Genomic DNA, 15,196 nt, shown 5'->3' with positions numbered 1-15,196 from the left:
ATAAAAGGTACTTCACTTTTAAAAAATAAAAAACTAAAAATGGTCAAATGCACTTAAATTATGCGAAATTGAAAGAAAAAAATATCTTTAGTTAATAGTTTGTTAAAAAAAATCATTGTTGTTAATGTTATAAAAATAAACTTAATTAACTCGACAATTAATAAAGAAAAGGAGAGTAAGAGAATTTAGAGAGAGTAGAATTGATATTCTTATTTTCGTTTCTGTGTATCAATTTCCTTCCTTGTATCTTGCCTTTATATAGGCATGGAAAGTAGAACAATTACCAAGTGAAATGGTAAGTTATTGGTAACTTGTTTAGTGGGCAATCCACTTATAAGGTGGACAATCCACCTTTCACCTTCCACTTTCATAACACTCCCCCTTGGATGTCCACGTGTAAAAAAAAACTTTAGAAAACATAATATACATATTTATCATGAATATCCATAAAGCTTGTGTCTACATATCTGATAATACGCCTTGATTGCTGCCTCATTAAAAACCTTACCAGGAAAACCCACTGGGACAAAACCTTGGTTAAGGAAAAAAGAGTGCAGCGCGTATTTTACTCCCCCTGATGAAAGCTTCATTTGATATTTTGGAGACGGCGCATTCCAACTTTATATCTTAATTTCTCAAAAGTTGATGTTGGTAATGCCTTTGTGAATAAATCTGCAAGATTATCACTTGAACGAACTTGTTGTACATCAATTTCACCATTCTTCTGAAGATCGTGTGTGAAAAATAATTTTGGCGAAATATGTTTCGTTCTGTCTCCTTTTATGAAACCACCTTTCAATTGAGCTATGCACACGGCATTGTCTTCGAATATAATTGTGGGTATTTTAACATTATTTTCCAGACCACATCTTTCTTTGATGAACTGTATCATCGATCTCAACCACACACATTCTCTACTTTCTTCGTGAATTGCTATTATTTCAGCATGATTTGAAGAAGTAGCAACAATGGACTGCTTTGTAGATCGCCATGATATAGCAGTTCCTCCGTATGTAAATAGATAGCCTATTTGAGATCGGGCTTTATGTGGATCCGATAAATAACCTGCATCTGCATAACCAATAAGGTCTGCGCAATCTTTGTTAGTATAAAACAAACCCATATCAATAGTACCCTTCAGGTATCGCAAAATATGTTTGATACCATTCCAATGCCTTCGCGTTGGGGAAGAACTATACCTTGCTAGCAAATTAACAGAAAATGTTATATCAGACCTAGTTGCGTTAGCAAGATACATAAGTGCACCAATAGCACTGAGATATGGTACTTCAGGACCAAGAATTTCTTCATCCTCTCTTGGAGGTCGAAATTGATCTTTTTCCACTTCAAGTGATCGAACAACCATTGAAGTACTTAATGGATGTGCTTTGTCCATGTAAAATCTTTTTAAGATTTTTTCAGTGTAGGCAGATTGATGGACAAAAACCCCGTCTGCTAAATGTTTAATTTGCAGACCTAGGCAAAATTTTGTCTTTCGAAGGTCTTTCATTTCAAATTCTTTCTTTAGATATTCAATTGCCTTTTGGACCTCTACAGTGGTTCCAATGAGATTTATATCATCAACATAAACGGCGAGTATAACAAATTCTGATTCCATTTTTTTAACAAAAACACATGGACAAATGACATCATTTATATATCCTTCATTTATTAAGTACTCACTAAGGTGATTATACCACATACGCCTTGATTGTTTCAGACCATATAATGATCTTTGCAGTTTTATTGAGTACATCTCCCGAGACTTATTACATGCTTCAGGCAATTTTAATCCATCTGGAATTTTCATGTAAATTTCATTATCAAGTGAACCATAAAGGTAAGCTGTAACTACATCCATTAGATGTATTTCAAGTTTTTTATATACAGCTAAACTGATGAGATATCAAAAAGTTATTCCATCCATAACTGGTGAATATATTTCTTCATAGTTGACTCCCGGTCTTTGAGAGAATCCTTGTGCAACAAGGCGTGCCTTGTATCTTATAATTTCATTTTTCTCATTTCATTTTCGCACAAAAACCCATTTATAGCCAACTGGTTTTACACCTTCAGGGGTTTGGACTACTGGTCCAAAAACCTCACGTTTAGCAAGTGAGTCTAATTCTGATTGAATTGCCTTTTGCCATTCTGGCCAATCACATCTACGTCGACATTCTACGACGGATTTAGGCTCAAGACTTTCACTATCTTGCATGAGGTTAAGTGCAACATTATATGCAAAAATATTATCAACCGTGATTTTAGATCGATCTAAATTTATCTCATCACCGATAGAACTTATTGAAAGTTCTTCATTCACTTGAGTCTCGGGTTCACTGATTTTTTCAGGAATATCAGGATTACTCAAATCTTGACCTTCTTCAGGAGGTTCTATTGTAGTATCATTTTTATTATTTCTCACGCTTCTCTTTCTAGGATTTTTATCCTTTGAACCCAACGGTCTACCACGCTTCTGGCGTGTTTGGGATTCAGAAGCTATGATACTTGTAGATGATCCTTTTGGGACATCAATCCGGATAGGTACATTCACTGCAGGGATATGTGACTTAGTTATCCGTTTCAAATCAGTAAATGCATCTGGCATTTGATTTGCTATTTTCTGCAAGTGGATGATCTTCTGGACCTCCTGTTCACATGTGCGGATACGTGGATCAAAATGTGATAGTGATGAAACTTTCCACGCAATTTCTTTTTCTTTTTCGGGTTCTTTTTTCTCTCCCCCTAATTGCAGGAAAATTGTTTCATCAAACCGACAATCTGCAAATCGAGCAGTGAATAAGTCTCCAGTCAATGGTTCAAGGTATCTAATTATGGAGGGTGAATCAAACCCGACGTATATACCCAACCTTCGTTGAGGGCCCATTTTTGTACGTTGTGGTGGTGCTACAGGCACGTATACCGCACAACCAAAAATTTTTAAATAGGCTATATTTGGTTCATGACCAAATACTAATTGTGACAGAGAGTATTTATTATAATGTGTCGGTCTTAGACGTACAAGTACTGCTGCATGTAAAATAGCATGACCCCAAACAGTAATTGACAATTTTGTTTTCATTAGTAGAGGTCTTGCTATCAATTGTAGGCGTTTTATAAATGACTCTGCAAGGCCATTTTGAGTATGAACATGAGCAACAGGATGTTCAATTTTTATCCCAATTGATAAGCAATAATCATTAAATGCTTGGGATGTAAATTCTCCAGCATTATCAAGACGAATGGCCTTAATTGGATAATCTGGGAATTGCGCTCTCAATCTTATTATTTGTGCTAACAACTTCGCAAACGCCAGGTTGCGAGATGATAACAGGCACACATGAGACCATCTAGATGATGCATCTATTAGGACCATAAAATATCTAAACAATCCACTAGATGGATGAATAGGTCCACATATATCTCCATGTATACGTTCTAAAAAGCCAGGAGATTCGATGCCAACCTTCAGGGTCGATGGTCTGGCAATTAATTTGCCTTGATAACAAGCAGCACATGAAAATTCATCATTCGTAAGAATCTTCTGGTTCTTTAACGGATGTCCAGTTGAATTTTCAAGAATTCGTCTCATCATTATTGATCCAGGATGATCTATTCGATCATGCCATAGCACAAATGTATTTGGATCGGTAAACTTCTGGTTTACGATCATATGTGCTTCAATTGCACTAATTTTTGCATAATATAAGCCAGATGACAAAGTTGGTAATTTTTCCAAAATATATTTCTGGCCTGAGACACTCTTGGTTATACCAAGATATTTAGTATTTATTTCAGTTAGTGTCTCAACATGATATCCATTTCTACGGATATCTTTAAAACTTAACAAGTTTCTTGGGGATTTAGAAGAGAATAATGCATCTTCTATAACAATTTTTGTCCCTTTAGGCAGAATTATAGTAGCTCTTCCGGAGCCTTCAATCATTTTGGAATTGCCAGATATCGTAGTAACATTAGCTTTTCTTCTAAGCAAGTTGGAAAAATATTTCTCATCTTTAAAAATAGCATGAGTTGTTCCACTATCAATTACACAAATATCTTCTTGATTGATCATTGATCCAAATAAAATTTGAGGCATTTCCATATTTTTTTTCAAAAAGAAAGAAAGTAAATATTATAATTAATACCTGATTTATTATACAAAGTTTTATTTCATTACATTGAGCTAGAAAAATACAAACATAATATTTAATACATACAACAACAAAGAGAATTATTTAAATATTATCGGGCTTATCAACATTCATATTTACTTCTGGAAAATTAAAGAAATCAGCTACATCCAGATGCATGGGCTCAATATTGTCCTCAGAGATAAAATTTGTCTCTGGATTATTTTCTGCCCTCTTTAACGATGTCTGATATAGCTGAACCAGGCGTTTTGATGACCGGCAAATCCGCGACCAGTGCCCCACACCTCCACATCTATGACATATTGTTTCTGAATTATTCTTCGGTAAAGCTTTTGGCTTTTTACCCTTCCTTTTATATTGCTGGTTATTTCTCGGTGCTAGCCGAGCATCATGATTAAAATTTCTTCTTTGACTACGACCACGACTGGGGCCATGACCTCTTTTTCGTTGGTTAGAATTTGTCTGATTCACTTCAGAGAGTGGCAAAGAACCAACTGGCCGACTATCATGATTTTTCATTAATAGTTCATTATGTCTTTCAGCAATAAGAAGGTGAGAAAGTAATTCAGAATATTTTTTAAAGCCTTTTTCGCGATATTGCTGCTGCAAGAGCATATTCGCGGGTGGAAATGTGGAGTATGTTTTTTCAAGTTTATCTTGTTCCGTGATTTCATTTCCGCATAAAGTTAACTGAGCTATAATTCTAAATAAAGCAGAATTATATTCAGTTATATTTTTAAAGTCCATCAGTTTCAGATTTAACCAGTCATAACGTGCTTGTGGAAGCATGACCAACTTCAGGTGGTCATACCTTTCTTTTAAATTTTTCCACAATTTCAAGGGATCTTTTAATGTAAGATATTGTAATTTAAGACCCTCGTCAAGATGGTGGCGGAGGAAAATCATAGCTTTTGCACGGTCTTGACTAGATGCCGTGTTATCATCTTTGATGGTGTCTGCCAGACCCATCGATTCAAGATGAATTTCGGCATCTAGTGCCCATGAGGAGTAATCTTTTCCAGAGATATCCAAAGCAACAAATTCAATTTTGGAAATATTTGTCATTTTATAAAAATAAAATTAAATTAAATTCTTACCACTTTTGTTACCTTGAAAATTAGCCGGAACCTCGTGCTGATAACGTGTTATAAAAATAAACTTAATTAACTCGACAATTAATAAAGAAAAGGAGAGTAAGAGAATTTAGAGAGAGTAGAATTGATATTCTTATTTTCGTTTCTGTGTATCAATTTCCTTCCTTGTATCTTGCCTTTATATAGGCATGGAAAGTAGAACAATTACCAAGTGAAATGGTAAGTTATTGGTAACTTGTTTAGTGGGCAATCCACTTATAAGGTGGACAATCCACCTTTCACCTTCCACTTTCATAACAGTTAATAATTTGACTAAAAAATACCCCTATTATTGCTTGATTGGGTCCCACACTTTTTTTCCTTCTAATAAGCATATTGTTTGTTTGTTTTTAAACACATTCTTTTCTTAATAAAAATATTATGTTTATAAAAACGTTTTCTTATTTCTTTTCTTTGCAAAATTCCTTTAATTAATAAAAAATAAGAATTTTTTTATCAATTAAAACAAAATAAGCCATGTAATTTTTATAAATTGTTTAATAGCCTCGCAGAACCAATAGCTTGTTATGCGAAAGCTTTGTATGCAGGGGCGGATATATGGGAGTGAGGGGGTTCACCCGAACCCCCTCAATCGAAAAATTATGTTGTATATAGAAGGTTAAATTTGAATATTATGGATATATACCCTTTAATGAACCCTCTTAGTACAATTGAAAAGAATGGCTTAGCGGTCAAGGGGGTTCAATTTATAACTAAGGTCGTGAGTTCGATTCTCGCTCAAGTCTTTTTTTAAAAGTTTTTAAAAGTTTCTCACTCCCTTTTCTATTTAATGTGCATTTTGGGCTTTGGATATGTTGTTAGGCTTGAGCCTTCTCACTCTCAAATGAGCAATTGTGGCTGGGTAGACAAAAAGTAGTTAGCCCATTTGTGTATATTTGTTATTTACTTAATTATTTTTTTATTTTTCTTAAGTTTAAATTTTGTATTTAAAATATTTTTATATTTTTTTTTATGTAATTGGAATGAAAAATATTCCTATTCTCTCTTTTTCATACTCACATATAAGCCCTAACTAGATTTCTATAATTTCTAACTGATTTTCAATATTAACACACTTTTCCACCAGAAGAAAAGAAATAACACACTATGCATATCTCGTTTTGTTAAATTTTATATATTATTTATCGAGTTACATAGTGAGTTCTTTTCAACTATATTTTTATCATTCTACGTATTAATATATTAATGTTGTTCAACATCTTTTGTTATTATTACTATTATTATTGAGTACTAAAAATATATTATTTTTAAAAAAGTGTAAATATTGAATTATTAATATCATAATATTTTTTATTTTCTTTATCAATTTCAAAAAAATATATCATGATATTAATAATTCAATTCACACTTTTTTAAGAAACTTATCTTTTGTGGGGCATTAATTTAAAAGAAAAAATAGAAAATTTAAAATAAAGTAGGATAGTGCAACGTGAAAGTTAAAAACAATGATATTTTTTAAAAAAGGCTCGACGGTGTAGAGAAAAATGGAAAGAAATGTTAAAAGGACAAATAAGGCGAGTTAAAATTTAGCAAACGTCTGCTTTAATTTTTCTTTGCTTATTTTCTTTCTTTATATGTTGAACCCCCTAAATTAAAATCCTGCATCCGCCACTGTTTGTATGGTTATTGCTCTGACTGGATATATAACAATGGTTCCGTAGTCTTAGAGCTATTGTCATGCAATCTGATGAAACAAACCTTAAATCGTTTGCAATAAATCTGTGACAATAGTTTAATATTCGATTGCAATGGATTTTCTTGCATTGTCATAGACACACTATGAAGGTCGGGGGAAAAAGTGGTAGAAATTGTTACGGGAAGAAAGCATCACAACTAAAGTTTGATATGATAATAAATAATGAAAATAAATTGGACTCGAGAATTTTACGTGGAAACCCCTCAAACAGATAGAGGGGAAAACCACAAGGTAGAAGGATTTTACTATGATAATATAGGAGTACACTGCTCTCAAATACAAGGAGAAAACAATAATAAACACTTCTCTCTTGTAAAAGGAATAACTCACAAAAGAGGACACTCAAGACTATAATATTTATCTTGGTGTATAACTCTTTTTGTGTTCTTACTCTTTTGGATTGTATTTTTGTGGGATGATCTAAATGAGGGCAAGAGGCCCTCTATTTATAGAAAACTGGAAATGCGTAAAATACGCATTTTCTTCTTGAACGGTGTATGTGCACCTTCCTTTTTGACTTTCTTGCAGAGATGAGGGTGCAGAGAGAGATGTCCATTTTCAAAAATCAATTTTGGATTCATGCTGAGGCGATCGTCGAAGCAATCCATCTTGTGCAGAGACTGATGGAGAAGTATAGGGAAAGGAAGAGAGACTTATATATGGTGTTCATTGATCTTGAAAAGGCCTGTGACAAAGTTCTGAAAGATGTCCTTTGGAGGTGTTTGGAGGCAAAAGATGCCTCAATGGTTTGTATTAGAGCTATAAATTACATGTATGATGGAGCTAAGGCCCGCATTAGAACAGTGGAGGAGACTCTGAGCACTTCCTAGTTGAGATGGGGCTTCATCAGGGACCTGTGCTTAGCCCTTTTCTATTTGCATTAGTGATGGATAAGCTAACACGATCTATTTAGGGGGAGATTTCATGGTGTATGTTATTTGTGGACGACATAGTATTGATTGATGAGATACAGGACAGAGTTAATGATATATTGGAGCTTCGGAGACAAACTTTGGAGTCCAAAGGGTACAGGTTAAGCAGGACCAAAACAGAATATTTGGAGTGTAAATTCAATATTGCGATGGATGAAGCAGACATAGAAATGAGGCTTTCCACGCATGCTATCCCTAAGAGAATTTTTTAAAAAAAAATATCTAGGATATTAGAGACATCGAAGATGATGTTACACACCGTATTGGAGCGGCATGGATAAAATAGAGGCTTATACCTAGAGTAGTGTGTGATAAAAAGGTACTGCCTAAGCTTAAAGGTAAGTTTTACAGAGTGTGGTTCGACCGTCCTTGTTGTATGAGGTAGAGTGCTGGACAATTAAGAAATGTTATATTCAAAAGATGCATGTTGCATAGATGAAGATGTTGAGATGGATTTATGGACATACTAGGAATGACAAGATTTAGAATTAGGTTATTCGGGAGAAGGTGGAGTGGACTATGTGGTGGACAAAATGAGGGAAGCCAGATTAAGATGGTTTGGGCATGTGCAGAGAATGTGTGTCGAGGCCCCGGTGAGGAGATGCGTGATGCTAGTTATAAGGGGTACGCAGATGGGTAGGGGTAGGCCAAAAAAATATTGGGGAGAGTTGATTAAAAAGAACATGGCGCAGTTTCATATTACTGAGGATATGATTTTAGATAGAAAGAAGTACAAGTCGGGTATTAGGGTAGAAGGATAGTAGGGGTAGAGTATTGTCTTGCCTTGCGAAGTTTAGTGTCTAGTGTAGGATTAGTCGTGCCGTTATAGTTCTTGTCATATGTTGTTTACTATGTTTCGCCTATAACACTATTTTATTGTTGATTTTATTTCACTCTTATTTACAATATTTTGATTATCACAAAAACTGACAATTTGCAACAATAACCAATTATGATATATATGTTATAAAATAAACTAACTTAACAAATTAATAAGAAGGGGGAAAGAAATAGTAAGAGAAAGAGAGAAAGTTGAGAGAATTGAGTGTATCATTTTCATTGCAGAAAACGAGTGCCTTTTATAGGCAAAGCTGAAGAAACAAACGTGTGCTACAGTGCAACTACAGTGCAAAACGCGTGATTCTACAATGATTTTACTATTCATCTACATTGAAAATACTATTCACTATAGTAAAATGGGTCCCATGGACATCCACTTTATCTACTTTTTTCAACACTTTCCCTTGGATTTGCATGTAATACAGAAAAATTCTAGTGAAAGAACAAACATTCCGATCACCCATAAATGTCGTGTCTCATTAAAACTTTATTAGGAAAAAACCAGTAGGAAAAAGTCTAATGAAGGAAAACGAGTACACACATCTGATAATACGTCTTGAGTGTTGCTTCATTAAAACCTTGCTAGAAAAATCCAGTGGAACAAAACCTAGATAAGGAAAAAAGAGTGCAGCGCGTATTATACTCGCCCTGATGAAGACATCATTTAATATCTCGAAGATGACGCATTTTAATCTTATATCTCAATTTCTCAAAGGTTGAAATTGGCAATGACTTGATGAACATATCTGTTAAATTATCACTTGAATGAACTTGTTGAACATCTATTTCACCTTTCTTTTGAAGACATGGGAAAGAAGAATTTTGGTGAAATATGTTTTGTTTTATCTCCTTTGATGTATCTTCCCTTTAATTGAACTATACATGGAGCATTGTCTTCATACAATATTGTTGGAGCGTCTCTTGTCAAAGAAAGGTCATATGTTTCTTGAATGTGTTGAGTTATTGATCTTAACAAAACACATTCTCGAATTGCTTCATGAATGGCTATTATCTCTGCATGATTTGAAGAAGTGGCAACCATAGTTTGCTTTGTTGAACGCCATGATATAGCTATATCACTACATGTAAATAAGTAGTCTGTCTGCGATCGACCTTTAAGAGGATCAGACAAATATCCTACATTTTCATAACCAATCAATACTAACGTGGATTCATTTCACTAAAACAATTCCATATATGTGGTCCCTCGAAGGTATCTGAATATATGCCTAATTCGATTCCAGTGTCTTCGCGTTGGGGAAGAACTAAATCTTACTAACAAGTTTACTGAAAAAGCTATATCTGCTCTAGAATTATTGGCAAGATAAATTAATGCACCAATTGCACTAAGATATGGTATTTCAACACCAACAAGTTCTTTATCATTTTCATGAGGTCGAAATGGATCTTCATTAATATCAAGAGATCTCACAATCATTGGGGTACTCAGTGGGTGTGCTTTATCCATGTAAAATCTCCTTAAAATATTTTTTGTATATGTTGATTGATGGATAAATATCCTATTTGCAAAATGTTCAATTTGTAGACCAAGATAAAATTTTGTCTTTCCGAGGTTTTTCATTTCAAACTCCTTTTCCAGACATTTTACTGTCTTTGAAAGTTCTTCAGGAGTTCCGATTAGGGTTGTTCACAGTTTTGGTTAAAACCAAAACCAAATCGAATAAAAAAATTGATATTTGATTTGGTTTGATTTTAAATTTGAAAAACCGATAATATTTGATTTGGTTATGGTTATAGTAAAAAATAACCGAATAAATAACCAAACCAAACCGATAATTATATACATAAAATTTATAATTATTTATATGATGAATTCTCTAGTTAGTTTAGTTTAAATATGTAAAAAAATATATTTTAATGGACAAAGTTGTTTGTATTTTGGAACCTCTGTTTGACTTGTTCTTTTAAATCTAAACTGCGTTGCAAATTTCGTCCACCTGATTTGCCATCAGTATGTCTTTCCCTCAATATGCATCAAAGTTCTCCCTTGTGGGCCGTGAGGAAAAAAGAGCTTCATAAGAAAAAATTGAAGAATGTAGAAAGAGATTATTTGAATTGTCCCGGCTAGTCATAAACCGAAAAATCGAATCAAACCGAATCAAACCGACAATAACCAAATCGGTGGTTATTATTTTACTTGATTTGGTTATGGTTTTAGACATTTTAAAACCGATTAAATTGATTTGGTTATGGTTTTAATCAATAACCGACCCAAACAGAACCATAAGCACCCCTAGTTTCGATAATATTAAAATCATCAACATATACGGTTATTATGATAAATTCAGATTCAGACCTTTTCATAAACATACAAGGGCAAATTGGATCATTTTTATATCCTTCTTTTAGCAAATATTCGCTAAGACGGTTGTATCACATTCGTCTTGATTGTTTCAGCCCGTATAAAGATTTTTGTGATTTTATTGAACAAGTTTCCCAAGAATCTTTATATATTTCAGGCATTTTAAATAATTCAGAAATTTTCATAAAAATATCGTTCTCCAGAGAACCATATAAATAGGTTGTAACGACATCCATCATATGCATGCCAAATTTTTCATGAACTACCAGATTTATAAGATACCTGAAAGTGATTGCATCCACCACAGGAAAATATGTTTCCATATAATCAATGTCATATTTTTACGAAAATCCTTGTGCCACAAGTCGTGCTTTATACCTTACGATTTCATTTTTTTCATTTTTTTCATTTTATTTTTACATAAATCCATTTTTACCCCATTGGCTTTATACCTTCAGATGTTCGAACTATCGGTCTAAAAACTTCGTATTTTTCAAGCGAAGCTAATTCAACTTGAATTGCATTTTTTCATTTTGGTCAATCATTTCTTTATCTACATTCATCGACAAAATTTGTTTCCAGATCCCTATTTTATTGCATTATTTTAATAGCAATATTATAAGCAAAACTATTGTCAATAATTACATTATTTTGATTTCATATTTTTTCTGATGAGACATAATTTATTGAATTTTTTTATCATTTTCAGGCGCCTTAACCACTTCCAAGGTTTTATCAATTGTTATGTCTCCTCGCTCTTCTTGGGTGGTCTCTGCCTTCTTAACACGCGGCACACCAACTTGAAGTGTGATTTGAAAATCTTTCTCCACCTTTACATTCTTTCATATAATGACCATCTTGATTGTTTGCTTATTTTCTTTTTTGATGATTTTTATCTTTGGAACCGATCGGTCTACTATGTTTTAAATGTGGTTTAGACTTATTTGCATTAATTAATTGTTCTACTGGGACATCAACTCGAATTGGAGCATTAGCAGCTAGAATATGAGATTTAGTAACTCTTGATAGATTAGTGGATGCTTCTGGCAGTTGATTTGCAATATTTTGCAAATGAATTATCTTTTAAACTTTCAGTTCACATTTATTTGTACGAGGATCTAAATGAAATAGTGATAATGCATTTCAATTATTTTTCTTTTCAGCTGTTTATTTTCTCCCCCTAATTTTGGGTATACTGATTCATCAAAATGACAATCAATAAATCTTGCAATAAATAAATCTCCAGTCATAGGTTCCAAATATTTTATGATAGAAGGAGATTCATACCCAACATATATCTCAAATCTTCTTTGGGGTCCCATCTTTGTGCATTGTGGTGGAGCAATTGGAATATATACTGCACATCCAAATATTCTAAGATGGGAAACATTCGACTCCTGACCAAAAATCAATTGTAATGGGGAGACTTTATGATAACTTGTAGGTCTGATCCGCACAAGACTTGTTGCATTCAAAATAGCATGACCCCATAATAAAATGGAAAGTTTTATCCTCATAAGCATTGGTCTAGCAATTAAATATAAACATTTAATCAATTATTCCGTTAAACCATTTTGAGTATGAAGATGAGTAATCGGATGCTCAACTGTTATCCAAGTGGACAAACAATAATCATTAAATGTCTGAGATGTGAACTCACTGGCATTATCAAGACGAATTGGCTTTATTGCATAATTTGGAAATTATGCTCTTAACTTAATTATTTAAGCAAGTAATCTCGCAAATGTCATATTACGAGTTGATAATAAGCACGCATGTGACTATCTTGTAGATGTATCTATTAAAACTATATAATATTTAAATGGTCCACATGATGGGTGAATGGGGTCACATATATCACCCTGTATACGCTCCAAAAATGCTGGAGATTCAATTCCACTTTGATTACTGATGGTCTAGTAATCAATTTGTCTTGAGAACATGCAGCACAAGAGAATTCTTTAAATTGAAGAATCTTTTGATTCTTCAAAGAGTGTCCATGTGAACTCTCAATTATTTTTGCGCATCATATTAGAATCAGGATGGTCCAATCGGTCATGCCAAATAATAAAATCATTTGAGTTAGTAAACATTTGGTTTACTATGGCATGTGTTTCAATCATGCTAATACTAATGAAGAATAAGCTAGATGAAAGAGAGAGTAACTTTTCAAGTATAAACTTTTTGTCCGACATCATTGTAGTGATGTAAATATATTCATTCTTTTCATCATTTGTATTCATTCTTATAATGCTTCATTAATTGTTATATTTTTTCCTCCGACAAGTATAACTTTAGCTTTTTCGAATCCATCAATTAATCTTTTTCTATCATATATTGTATTAATATTAGCTATTTTCATAATCAAACAAGAAAAATATTTCTTATCTCTCAAAATAGTGTGTGTTGTGGCACTATCAATAAGACACATATCATCATAATTTATTTTGGATCCAACTGATGACTCAAGAATTTCCATATTCTTCATAAACAAAAAGATACATTATAAGAACGTGAAAAACTAGCAACACAAGAAACTTTTAAGAAATCGCATTGCTTTAAAAAATATTTTTACGAAGGACAACATAATCTCAAGCATAACAGAAAAACTATTTTTTTATAATATTTATCTCTAGTTAAATGATCAATTCTTCAGTCAATGTTCATAAAGTCTTCAGTTTCCTAATGAGTAATATTTGGTAGATCTTCAAAAACATCGTCTTTATAAGTAAGATTTGCCTCAGTATCTTTATATTTATTTGATGGAGTTGTTTCATTACCATCATTCCGAAAATTCAAGTATGCCTCCACATTATTATCTCTTCTTTTGAGAAAGGCTTGATAAAGTTTCACAAAATGATCGGGCGTACGACATTCACGTGCCCAATGACCCTTCATACTACACAGGTGGCAAATATTGAACTTACCTCTGGAAGGATTATTTTGAGAAACTTTATTGTTCTCAAGTTTATTTCCAGCATGATGACGATAATTGTTTCATCTTCTACCACGTCTTCACCCACGACCACAGACACGGCCGCGGCCGCGATAATTATTTTGTCTTGATTCAGACTAATTATGTGCTGCTACAACATTCGCTTCAGGGAATGGAGCAAACCCAGTGGGACGGGCTTCATGATTTTTCATCAGTAAAGTATTATTCTGCTTGGCCACGAGTAGGCATGTAATTAATTCAGAATATTTCTTAAATCCCTTTTCACGATACTATTGTTGTAGCAACACATTTGAAGCGTGAAAAGTGGAAAGAGTTTTCTCAAGTAAGTCATCATCAGTGATAGTATTTCCACATAATTTTAACATGAAACTTACCTTGTGAATAGCAAAATTATATTTTATCACAGTTTTAAAATCTTGAATTCAAAGGTGTATCCAGTCATATCGAGCTTTTGATAAAATCATAAGTTTTAGGTGGTGATATCGATCCTTCAAATTAGTCCATAATTAAGAGGGTCTTTCACAGTTAAATATTCAGTTTTTAATCCTTCATTAATATGATGACGGAGAAAAATTATGGTATTTTCTTTTATCTTGACTAGATGCTTTATTTTCTTGTTTAATAGTATCACCAAGACCTTTAGCGTCAAGGTGAATTTCAACACCAAGAATCCATGAAAAATAATTTTTTCCGATAATGCTAAGTGCCACAAAATCAAGTTTTGATAAATTTGACATGATAAAAATTGAGATAGAAATTAATTATTTTATAACGTGTTATAAAACAATATAAAGTTTTTTTTTTCCACATTCGTAGTATAGAATCCAAAAAAATAGGGGAAAACAGAGGCATGAAACTAATTAATTAACCAACATCCTTCATTCCAAATTAATTCCTTTGATACATGTATTAGAAGTTAAATTCATACACCAAGCCTCTCCAGAACAAACAACAACAACATGTTCACTTAATCTCGCAATTGGGGTATGAAAAAAATATAATGTATGCAGATTTTATTCCTATCTCGTGGAAATAAAAAAAATGATCAATTCTTTAGTCAATATTCATAAAGTCTTCAGTTTTCAAATGAGTAATATTTAGTAGATCTTCAAAAGCATCATCTTTATAAGAAAGATTTGCC

Source organism: Solanum dulcamara, chromosome 6, assembly GCF_947179165.1.
Source record: "Solanum dulcamara chromosome 6, daSolDulc1.2, whole genome shotgun sequence".
Taxonomy (NCBI): domain Eukaryota; kingdom Viridiplantae; phylum Streptophyta; class Magnoliopsida; order Solanales; family Solanaceae; genus Solanum; species Solanum dulcamara.
Note: the sequence above shows the minus strand (reverse complement) of the source record.